The 11117-nt window shown below is 39.4% G+C and overlaps 1 pseudogene; it reads right to left on the reverse strand.

Annotated features, from left to right (window-relative positions):
• Nucleotides 1-2185: 2185 nt before the first annotated feature.
• LOC120845952 lies at nucleotides 2186-9060 on the reverse strand (annotated as a pseudogene).
• Nucleotides 9061-11117: the final 2057 nt, after the last annotated feature.

Genomic DNA, 11117 nt, shown 5'->3' on the forward strand with positions numbered 1-11117 from the left:
AGGTGAGCGCCGTGTCCGAGTGTACTGCAGACCGTGCGATGCACATGGCAGTGCCTGGTCTATACAATGAACTTTGGAGCCAAGCAGCCCCGCATTTAGTATGGATCGAGTGCATGGAATTCAAAGAGTGGGCTCATGAAGAGTGCACTGGTGTTTCAAGTGCTTTTGTTACTAAAATTGCACGCATATAACGTTTTTTATGAATGTCTCATTGTACCCCATTACGTCGTCTCATTTTTTCTCACAGGGCAGGCAAAATTAGACATTGTGTGACTTTAAATATTGTTGTTTTGTAAAATGTTTTGCTTAATCCAGTTAAGTAATATTCAATGACCATAGTGCCAAGACAACGCGGGGATATCATTATGATTATAAATATCGAGGCAAAATTAAAAAGTACCATAGGAATTAAAATGTTTTGTTCCATTTTTCCCCACCTTACTCTACACCAGACTCGGCCATTTGCGATATGCCCCAAGTGCCCCGGCCCGCGCTAAAAGAATCATGGGAACGGTGTTCCTTCAGTCCCTTAGTGATCGGTAATTTCGACACTATTCTTTGTTACACAGGTTTTGAGCATAATTCGGAGTCACCCTGAACAAGCGCCTGATATAACCCAATGCCCTGTCATGTCGCTTTTAAAATTTCTCCTCAATGTCATCGTTTTTGATACTGTGCATGCTGTCCGCCCTTCAACCTGGATCGGCTGCAGAAATCTCTTACATTATTATCATGCTGATATTAAGTTAGAAACGTTAAAAATGCTATAAACAGCCCCGCGGACTCCGTGCTAAATCCTGGTTTTTGTTGTTGTGAATTATCGGCGTTTTAAGCGATTCCTGCTCGAACAACAATCACGAGAATCATAATATTGTAGGAGATTTCTGCAGCTCACCCAGGTTGAAAGGTGGATCGCATGCGCAGTATCAAAAATGCTGACGTAGACTAGCAATTATAAAAGTGATATGACAGGTCCTTGGGGTATATCAGGTGCTTGTTCAGGGTGACCTCGAATTACGCTAAAAATCTGTGTAACTTTGGAGTTGGTTAAAAATTAGCGATCTCTAGAAAGCTGGAGGAACACCGTTCCCATGATTCCCTGAGCGCGGGCCGGGGCGCTAGGGGAATACTGCAAATGGCCTATTGGCGCCGAATTGAGCGTTGATGTAACACTGAATTTTTAATTTGCCACCTCAAAACTAAGGACATATTTTCTCATATATGACCAGATGAAGTCAATATTATGGTTTCAATCAAAGCTTCGTTGAATGAGTAATATATATTATAATGTATACTGTTTCAGTTTATAAAATATTTATTTCCCAGGAAGATGGACAGATTTTGAATTACGACAAAGTCCCATTGAAATTTGTGTTTTGTGCTGTGAGAAAGATAGCTCACTGTGAGAAGACTTGCATAAGCTGTATGTAGCTTTAATTACACTTTATTGATGATTAAGTACTTGCTGCACAATTACTCAATCATCATTATTATTTAATCATTATAACTAATTAAAATGTAATTATTGATATTACTAATTAGAATTTAATCGTCATTATTAGTACGTTCAAAACTCACTTTCCTTTATTCTTTTGTGTGGTGATATATTTCATATACTCAACATCGTCCTTACCAAGCAATGGGTACTTTAAGATCCATTGGAAGCAAGCTTAACAAAACGTGGCTCAGGTAGTGGTATCAGAGCGCAGATGTCACAATTAATGTTTTCTCAAGAAACACTGAAAATTGCAAAACAAAAAGCGTAAGGGAAGTATTCGTTTTTTCCCCTATTCAAATGAGGCATTTGGTTATATTTCTAATTTGCCTACCGCTATTAAGAGCGATTTATAAAAAAAACAAAGTCGTTCGTGCTGACCATCATAAATACTCATATATTAGCTTTACTCATAAATTGATGAGTTCGAGATATGGTGTTGCGGAGAGGACTAGCGGATGTTTCTCATCTGTTCTTTCTTCAACTATTATTAAGCATTATTATTGCTATTTCCTTGTGAAGCTTTAATTTTCACTGGAATTCACCACTAATTTTGCTCGCCCTTTTCTTTTAATGGGAGGCTGTTTCCACATCCATATACCAATTTTACAACGCGCAGTTTAATTCTTGAACACAACGTATAAACATATTTATTATCATACTTTCAGTGGGCGACCGTGATTATTCATTTCATATGTTCGTTTGAAATTAGTCTATGTAGGGTGTCAATCTGTCACCAAAGTGCGGGGACTTCCTTATTTGTTTATAAAATGCGTCTCCAGGACAATCTCTTCTGTTTGCATCTCTCTGGCCGTGGAGGGTGTATTGAACTTGAATTGTCTTCTGCAAATGAACATAAAAAATATTTAGCTATATGAATCGCGACAAGTTGTTTTGCATGAAATCACAAAAAGTCGATTCTGTTGATATATCTACAAATATGTCAAAAGCAAGTTCCTTAAGAGGAAGTGGCTTCACTTTATAGCTTTCACATTCATTTATCCATCTATCTGATTGCACCTTAAAACTTTCATTTTAACGGTACTGTTAGCCTCATGGTATTGCCGTTGTTACTTCCAATATTTATTCGGGTGTTCGCGTACATTCTTATCGTTAGCGTCACTTGATTATTGGCATCAAAGCGTCCGGAATGATGTGCATATACAGAAAAAGCTACAAAAAATATGTGGGTTCTAGAACAGGCCACTTCAATAATAATATATATATATATTCATGCTCTGTGACATGAAGTATAACATATTAAAAAAGGGGTATAAGTTAGACGGGTGCGGACTTCGCCATGTATTTTTCAGGCTCGGCGGATATTAGAGAAAAAAATAATCGTCATGGTGAGTTGACTTACTAAGTTGTGTTACTTAACTTTTGAATAATTGGTTTTAGGGGTCATGTTGAGATTACACCATCGACGGCAAATTCAAATTGAGGTGAAATAAAAATAAAAGAGTTTTCAACAATGGCAATATTTTTGAAATATCAATACATTTTCACGGTTTGTACCGATTTAAAAGTTTCGTGGACGCCACAGGTGCCCTTCTCACAATGACGCTTAGAAGATTGACGTAGTCGTTTCAGTCGCATCGTCACTCGTGTTGTCCGGATATCTAGCGAGGACACGCTGCCGATATAGTAAAGGCATGATTTAAATGACTACGTCACTGTTCAAAGCGTCCTTGTGATCAGGGCTTGCTGCGCGCTTTTTGCGCGAAATTTTTAAATCGGTATGAGCTGCAGACTTGTACACGTTACTGAAAAATAATAAGGAATTACATTTACAATTACTCGAGGCTAAATTGTAATTTATTACAATTACCTTCCCATGAAAGTAACTGACCGTTACCCCAAAAAGTAATCCGTTACTTTCGTGGCGTTACTTTTAACATTGTCCTCAAGTAGGGCAGCGGAGAAAAGCTCACCGGAGAAAAGCTCAGCGGAGAAAAGCTCACCGGAGATAAGCTCACCGCAAAACCGGCAGATTCGGAGAAAAGCACACCGGCCTTTGAGCGGATGCGGAGAAAAGCTCACCGATTTTTTCTTTAACTTAGCGGATTCTGCGTCAAACGTGGTAATTTAACACAATTCGCATTCGTCACTTCATTAAAAATATGTCTCCTTTTTTTGTGATATCCTTGAAGTTCATTGAGCATATTTACTAAATTCTCAGAAATTAGTAATCACCCATTTTGTATATTAATGAAGCCGCAAGGGTATAAAATCAGAACATCGCTCACCGGTAGGAAAGACAAAAATTTATTGACAAGTGAGAGTGCGCCGTCGGTAGCTCTGTCAAAAAAAGAGGTTTGTTCTTTGCCAGCTAATATGAATAGCAGTGTGTGAACCGTTTCAGCTCCAAATGTTGCGTAGAGCCTAATCAATAGGTAGGTGTTGATGTAATCAGTGTCGGCTACGCAGTTTTCTTTCTGTTAATTTCACTAACAAAACTTCAGTTGCGAGAGAAGCTTCGTCCTGTCGTGTTTGTTGTCTTCACTCCGTCGACGTCGTGTGAGCGCTTTTCATTATGTATAACGTTTACCAACTCGCCCTATTAGGTACCTTAGAGAACACTAGTTCTTGCATAGGTCACGAGTAACAACGGTGACAGTGTGCAGCCTAAATGTCATGGGTGGCTCACCGTAGAAGGGCATTATCACAGAAAGGCAAGGTGTGGAAACACCAGCACGAACGGCTAGAAAACGTACATGTCCGTGGAAGAAGGAAGCCTCAATATCCTACTGACTGTTTTATCCTGTTTTCAAAGGTTAACAAAAGCTTCAAAGAGATTTGCAGGCACCGCGTTGTTCCGCATGCACTTTCGGATTTTCGGCATTTAGTTTTGATTTTTAGGTTTTAGGCAGACATTATTAAGTTTTCGAACTTTTTCCTGTTCTTCCAGGTCATGAAGTTTTCAGTTAAGCTTTCGTTGCCTAGAGAGTTAGCCACAGAAAACACTCGCCCGCAATTATTATTTTGGGAGCAGTATACACAATAAGCTTGACAAATAATACAAAAAAGGACATTTTCTTTTTTACAAAGCTGAGGAATTTCAATGTTAATAAATTGAAATATTTTACGCATGATCCAACAGCCTCCATATAAATAGAAGAAAAAAAAATCGGTGAGCTTTTCTCGACATACGCCCAAGGGCCGGTGAGCTTTTCTCCGAATCCGCCGGTTTGGTGGTGAGCTTTTCTCCGGTGAGCTTTTCTCCGCGATTCCCTCGAGTAAGAAACAAATGGAAGAGGGTTATTCAATTTCTTATTATTGCCACCTGTTCCATGTAATGACCCTAAGTATTTTGAGCAACAGCTGGCTCTCGAAAGTCTTGTCAGGCATTTTGCGTTATTTCTTACTCAATATGTCGACTGCTACGCAGAACACCCTCTGACCTGAGGCACTGGATGGGAGTGCCATATTGTTCCTCACGAATGCTTCATGCTCTGCATTGACTTTTTTAGCGAAGCAAGGGAAGTACTATTTACCTCGAATGTAGAGCAAAGCTTCGTCGTGGCAGCCGTTGCCTGCTATTCGAGAGATTTAGTAGATCCATCCGATACCTCCGATACCCGCGATGACGGTACCCGATGACGATATGATGCATGGGCAAAGACGGCGGGGAAGTATCGGATATCGTTGTCGGAGTCATCGGACCGATCTACTAAAATTTTCAATTTTCTAAATCGCGAAGCTGTAGAAGTCATCAATAGCAAAACATAGCTGTAACAGCAAGGTGATAATTAAATAATAAATAAGGTTTGGCTCGATATTCTTCTTCCTTTGGTTCTGAGCAGTTCGAGCCTCACTTGAGACGTTGGTGAATAAAAAAAAGTTTTCAGTATATAAATATAAGTAATAAAAGAAAAAGAAGGACACTCATAGCAACAATTATTAGAACGTCAGTTAAAACAAGGAAATGTAGACGCACGTTTGCCGCGTGTACTTTTCTTGGTGCCGTTCAAAAACGCACGGAGCACCGACCGACTGCAGTTTACTCTGGTGTTCTCCAGATAAACGTCCGCTGATGCCACGGGCAGCAAAGGGTAGAGTACTAAGTAAGCCGCGCTACGGCCCCACTCACGAATTTTACTCTCTCCTCAAGCCCAGAATATCAAGTCTACGTCCAGGCACCATTATCTTTTATTTGTAAAAAATATCTGCTTGATATAAGATGCGTCCTGCTGGGGCAAAACAGGAAGAAGAAGAAAGGAAGACTATTACCACTTTCTAAGTGCTCTCAAAAAGCTGACTCACAAAAAGGGGTGGGGTAAACGGAGCGTTCTCTCGTGTTGTGACATTATGAAAATGGTCGTAGTCACTATAACCGAGAAGGACATTGCTAATTCTCTTCAGTGCACTTACTGCCTCGAGCTTCTCGAAGAGGCGCACAAGCACTTGGTAACCGCGCTTCGCAAAGCGCACATGAAGGTTCCCTAGGTAACCCTCCCCGCCTTCGATCGCAAAAAACAACAACAAAGGGACAAAAAAAAAAAAGCGGAAATAACTTGCCCCCCCCCCCCCCCCTTTTTTTGTAGAATTTTTTATTTAGATTTTCTGACATTGATGTTAGGTCTAAAAAAAAGATAGATTCAGGGGCTTGGTGTTGCAAAAAAAAAAAAAAGAGGCTTTGCGGAACTGAAGAGTGCCAAGCCTCCCTTTGCGCTGGTCGATTCGCGTGACAGTCACTGCGCCCAATTCTACAAAAAAAAAAAAACTTTATTTAGAAAGGGGGGGGGGGGGGGGTCAATTAAAGTAGAAGTTTGGGCTAGTTGGTATTTCATGATTAAAGATTAAAGCAGCGCAAGGTTGGTTCTGCCAAAGAAAAATGTAACGGATTACAAGGAATCCGTTACGTCAAAAATGTAAGAGAATTACTTTAAAATACTCTAGAAAATATGAAATTATTCCGTTAGTAAATTACTGATAAGTGTAAGAGATTACAAGTAATTCCGTTACTTGTAACGGATTACGTACAAGTCTGGTATGAAGTATGTGAAAATAGACCCATTAATATCTATTGTATTTTTTTGGAATTCTGAAATGGTCTGGCATTTGATAATAGTCACCGTCAATACTGCAATCGCAAAATAATCCTTAAAACCAATAAACAAATAACAAATCGCATATTTTAGTTAATTAAACTACCTACCATGACGACTATCCTTTCATCTCAGTTTCGTCCAGTCAATAAACACATGGTGAAAACTGCACTCATCTAACTCTCACCACTTCTTTTGTTAATCCATTCAAATTAAAATAAAGATCCTGTTGATATAAATATATTACACGGAGCAGCGAGTGAACGCCCACAAACTTTTTTTATTTATTTTGATATTGATTTTGTGCATCAGATTCGTGTTGAAATGGCTAATCTTTCAGACGACGTGAATCCGATAGCTCCGTATCCTTCAGTAAATACTTATTTGGTAATAACGTTTTATCATTTTTTTGCTGTTTCAGGATGAAAACTGAAGCATCAACAACTGGGCAGCTCTTCGGGTGCGCAATTAGGCTCCTGATGCCGAAGATATTTTAACGTATTCGATTCCGGAGGGTCGCGACAATAAGCTCACGTGAATAATTAATTAATTGCTTTTAGGATTCAAAAACGCTCACGTGAATATGGTTTGTTTGTTTAGGATGTAAAAGTCTCACGTGAATAATTACTTAACTGCTATTAAAACTTCGACCAAACTTGCTAGACCCTCTTATTAAGCTTTCTTGGTATAGACTTCAGATTTAAACAATTTATAGCCGATAAAACTGTGCGCCACAGACTTCGCAAGGAAGCTTATTATATAATAAGCTTCCTTGCTTGATATAGGGAAAACCTATTGTATACTCTAAGGAGACATACCAATGTAATGCCACATTTAATAAGGTTCTGCGCGGTGGTCAGCATTTTTTCATTGGGAGCTTGGTATGTGAAGTTTCCGATGAAACCGAAGGACACTGACTTATTGTTGTAGCTCAGTGTGTGAGCTCCGACGGCACCGAAGCCACGTCCCTCGTACACCAATCCATCGCCTCCTATTAAAAAGTTGTAGCCGATGTCAAACCAACCTGCGTATTACGGAACGAGAGTGTCAGTTGTAGATACACATTTAATACGAACACCCGACGTTTGATCATCATTTCGCAGCTAGTTAATGATGAGTTCATGACATCTCCACGTAAAATCAAACCAAACATATTTATTGTTTAAGAAACTGAAAAGGAAAAGAAGTGCTGAATTATTCATGAGTTATATAGTAGCTTGGTAAAGGCTCGAAATAGAGTACGGATCACATCAATGCTCATTTATATTATGCTCAGTAAATTTTGGATACCCTAACCGAAGTATGTTCCACTAGAAATGTAAAACGCACAGTATGTATTGTGATATTTTACAGCTAAATACTTCTAGCATAAGAAGCCGCGTTTTCCTTGCGGAAAAATATGACAAAGGATCTTACCACGTTGAACACTGCACTGACGTACCTTTATCTATCTGGTGGTAGCGCTGCCATTTGCGAACGATCCTGGAACAGTTTTCGATGGAAAAGCACTGGTCGCCTTCAGTATGATGATAGAACACTAATTTCACCTCAGCGTTGAGATACTCCACTTCACTGCGCCGTTCTGCCCCCCACTCTACTCGACTTACAAATTTAATACCGGGACAGTTCACTTTCAAGATCCCGAGATCGTCGTTGATTCTGGAATCACGAGCTTGTATTTTGCCTAGTAGTGGAGGTGCCCGCTCAGAACGTAAACCTGTTGAAAAAAAAAAAGAAACATAAACGAACGGCCCAATTGACTAGCTGACTGAATAATCGAAATAAATGTTAGATGCGACATAACTATTTTGATTTAGTTTTTTTTTTTTTTTTCATTTAGTGCAATGTATATGCCGAAACAAGCGCCCACGTCCGAAAATGACAGAAAATGTTAAATGTAAAAATATATTTAGCTTTTTTTTTTTTATAAATTAAAACAAGAGTGCAAGCTACCGGAGTTAAAACTGACATGGTAATCCAGGAACGGGATAAAAACCAACCTCTAGATATCCGCAGCCCTTTCGGAGAAAATTGAAGTGGGTAAACCGACACCAAAAGAGCACCTAATAACACGCACGGTGCTGCGTTTCTCGGTTACACTCGTTTATTCCACTTCCGGCAGATATATTGAAACAGTTTGTTTCACTTGTATTAGTCGTCCTTCCAACGCACAGTTTGCGAGTCGTAACTAGAAGAGGCACTCTCTCCTCATTGCAACGTAATAGAAGTGTTTCGACTCCAAAAGCCTTAGCCCCACCAAGCCGGATTAAAAGAAACATTGACTGCAGCGGAACTGTCTTACTCATAGTAGCTAGCAATAGCACGATAATTTCTAATACAGCACGAACTTCTCCCAGTGCGAAATATTTATGTTAATACATCAGGTTAAAGTTACGCAAAAAAAAAAACGAACACATAAAATCTGCTATTTAACAACCCACAGTACCAGCGTTTGTAAGTACTGGGCTTTAATTCCTTGTTTTGTTGAATTTCCACGCTGGTGAACCGATACATCTTTTTTAAGAGACACAAATGTTTAACATCAATAGTGCAGTTCATCCGGAAACAGACATCCGTTGTAATGATCCATGGGCGAACGTCTGCCTAGAGCAGACGATGCATCCACGCAAACGATTATTGAAATTTAGGTCGCATGCTGGATGCACGATCCGCTCTTCACTGATGCACCAAACAGTACCGCAACATTTTCCGCTAAAATTGTTTTCCAACCGATATTATGCGACAAAATATACGCAAGGATCTACACCGTCTCGTGCGCGGACGTGGAGAGCATATGGAGCTGCAATGCTTCTATCCCCGCTTCGATGATGATGATAGCACGACACTAGCGTCACCTCTAGGTCGATCTCGAGGCCCATACTTCCGTACTTAAAATATATTTATATATATATACAGTAGTGAACAAAAAGATATAATATTTTGTTTCTTTTAGAGAAGTATTGCTCAACGTCTAGTTGATTGATTTATATCAGTTTCTACTCTATAAATACGTTAATGCAGTGTTTTTTCAGCATCAGTTTCTATTCTATGAATACATTGATGCAGTGTTCCATTACAATTTTTATATGTCTATCACAGTTCGAAGAAAGCTAACCACGTAAAACTGAAATATCATATCTTTTTGTTCAGTACTGTATATATATATATATTGCTGTTTGTACAAAAATTGTTTGTACAATATTGGAATTCTATCAAATGTTTAGTTTCATTAAAAAATCTCTACAATAATCACATAATTACATATCTGTAATGTGTCATCGGTCAATTTTTTCCCATATATTTCTGTCTGGCATTCTATTGTCAAAGTATCTTAAGGTTCAGCTCATTAGCTTGGACAGTCAGTGATCATCGTAGGCCTAAAGGTATCCAACTTGTTTTCGCAATAATCTGGATATGTTCATGTTATGATGAATTCAACAAACAATATTTGGCGGGAATTTCAAACTTTGAATTAAGGCCGGAGTAATGTCACGGTATCCTCCTTACCACAAATTTATGTTGGCTTAAAAAAGCTATCTTTATTTATTTACATGAATGTTATATTAATTTCCACTTAACCTTCGTTTAGCAGCTGGTCTCTTAATGACTTTAAATTCAACTACTTATAACGCTCACTGCCACCTAGTCTCAGATAAATACAATACCGAATATACAAAGTGTCGAATAATGCCAGGAGGCACTCCTTAGAAATCGAGACTTTTGCATGATAGATAAGATTGGATGGCGCAAAGGATTGTACTTTATTAGCAACGACCAACACACCCTTCTTGACCCTTTCATGCATGCGAAGTTGTGTATAAAATAGGGGTGGGCGAATATTCGAGTTTTCAATTCAAATCGATTAACGATTCTGCGAATACGCACGTGGCTGTTCTGATTTCAAGAGTCCTGCATCACCTGCAGCCAAACGTCAGTCAAATTTGGGTGTTTTACGAGCCAACCCAACGAAGGGCATCTAGCACGCCCCAGTGGAGGACTGCAAATTACTTTCAACCTACCAGGGATTTTTTTGACGTGCAACCGAACTCTCGGTTACAAAGTTTTACCTCTTTGCAACAAGCCTCCATCAGATTGCGGGCACCACGGCCGGGATTCGAGCCTAGCTCTTGAGGATTAATATACGGGCCCTTTCAATTGGCGCTACCGAGGCGTCACCTGCTGACAACTTTGTGCACTAGAAACCTATTTTTGGATATTACGTGTTTATAACGACAAATTATCAAAGATTAAACTAACAGCTAACAACAAGGCATGCTGTTAGGCTATTTGGTAGAGAGAAAGAGAGAGAGAACATGTGTATTTTATATGATAGGATTCCCATCTATGAGTGGTGTGCTCTGAAACGAGGGGGTGGGATGGAGGGTTATATGGTGGGGGTGTGGATGACTATGGCAGTGATGTGATTGACCTAAGTTTTTTTGAAGCACCTTTCGGAGCAGCCAAAACAGTGTTTTGGAGCAGCATAAGTGGCCTATGGAGCAGCCAAAACAATGTTTTGGAGCAGTAAAAGTGGCTTTTGGAGCAGCTAAAACAGTGTTTCGGAGCACAGA

This window comes from Ixodes scapularis, unplaced genomic scaffold (assembly GCF_016920785.2).
Source record: "Ixodes scapularis isolate PalLabHiFi unplaced genomic scaffold, ASM1692078v2 PGA_scaffold10__122_contigs__length_95168666, whole genome shotgun sequence".
NCBI classification, from domain to species: Eukaryota; Metazoa; Arthropoda; class Arachnida; order Ixodida; family Ixodidae; genus Ixodes; species Ixodes scapularis.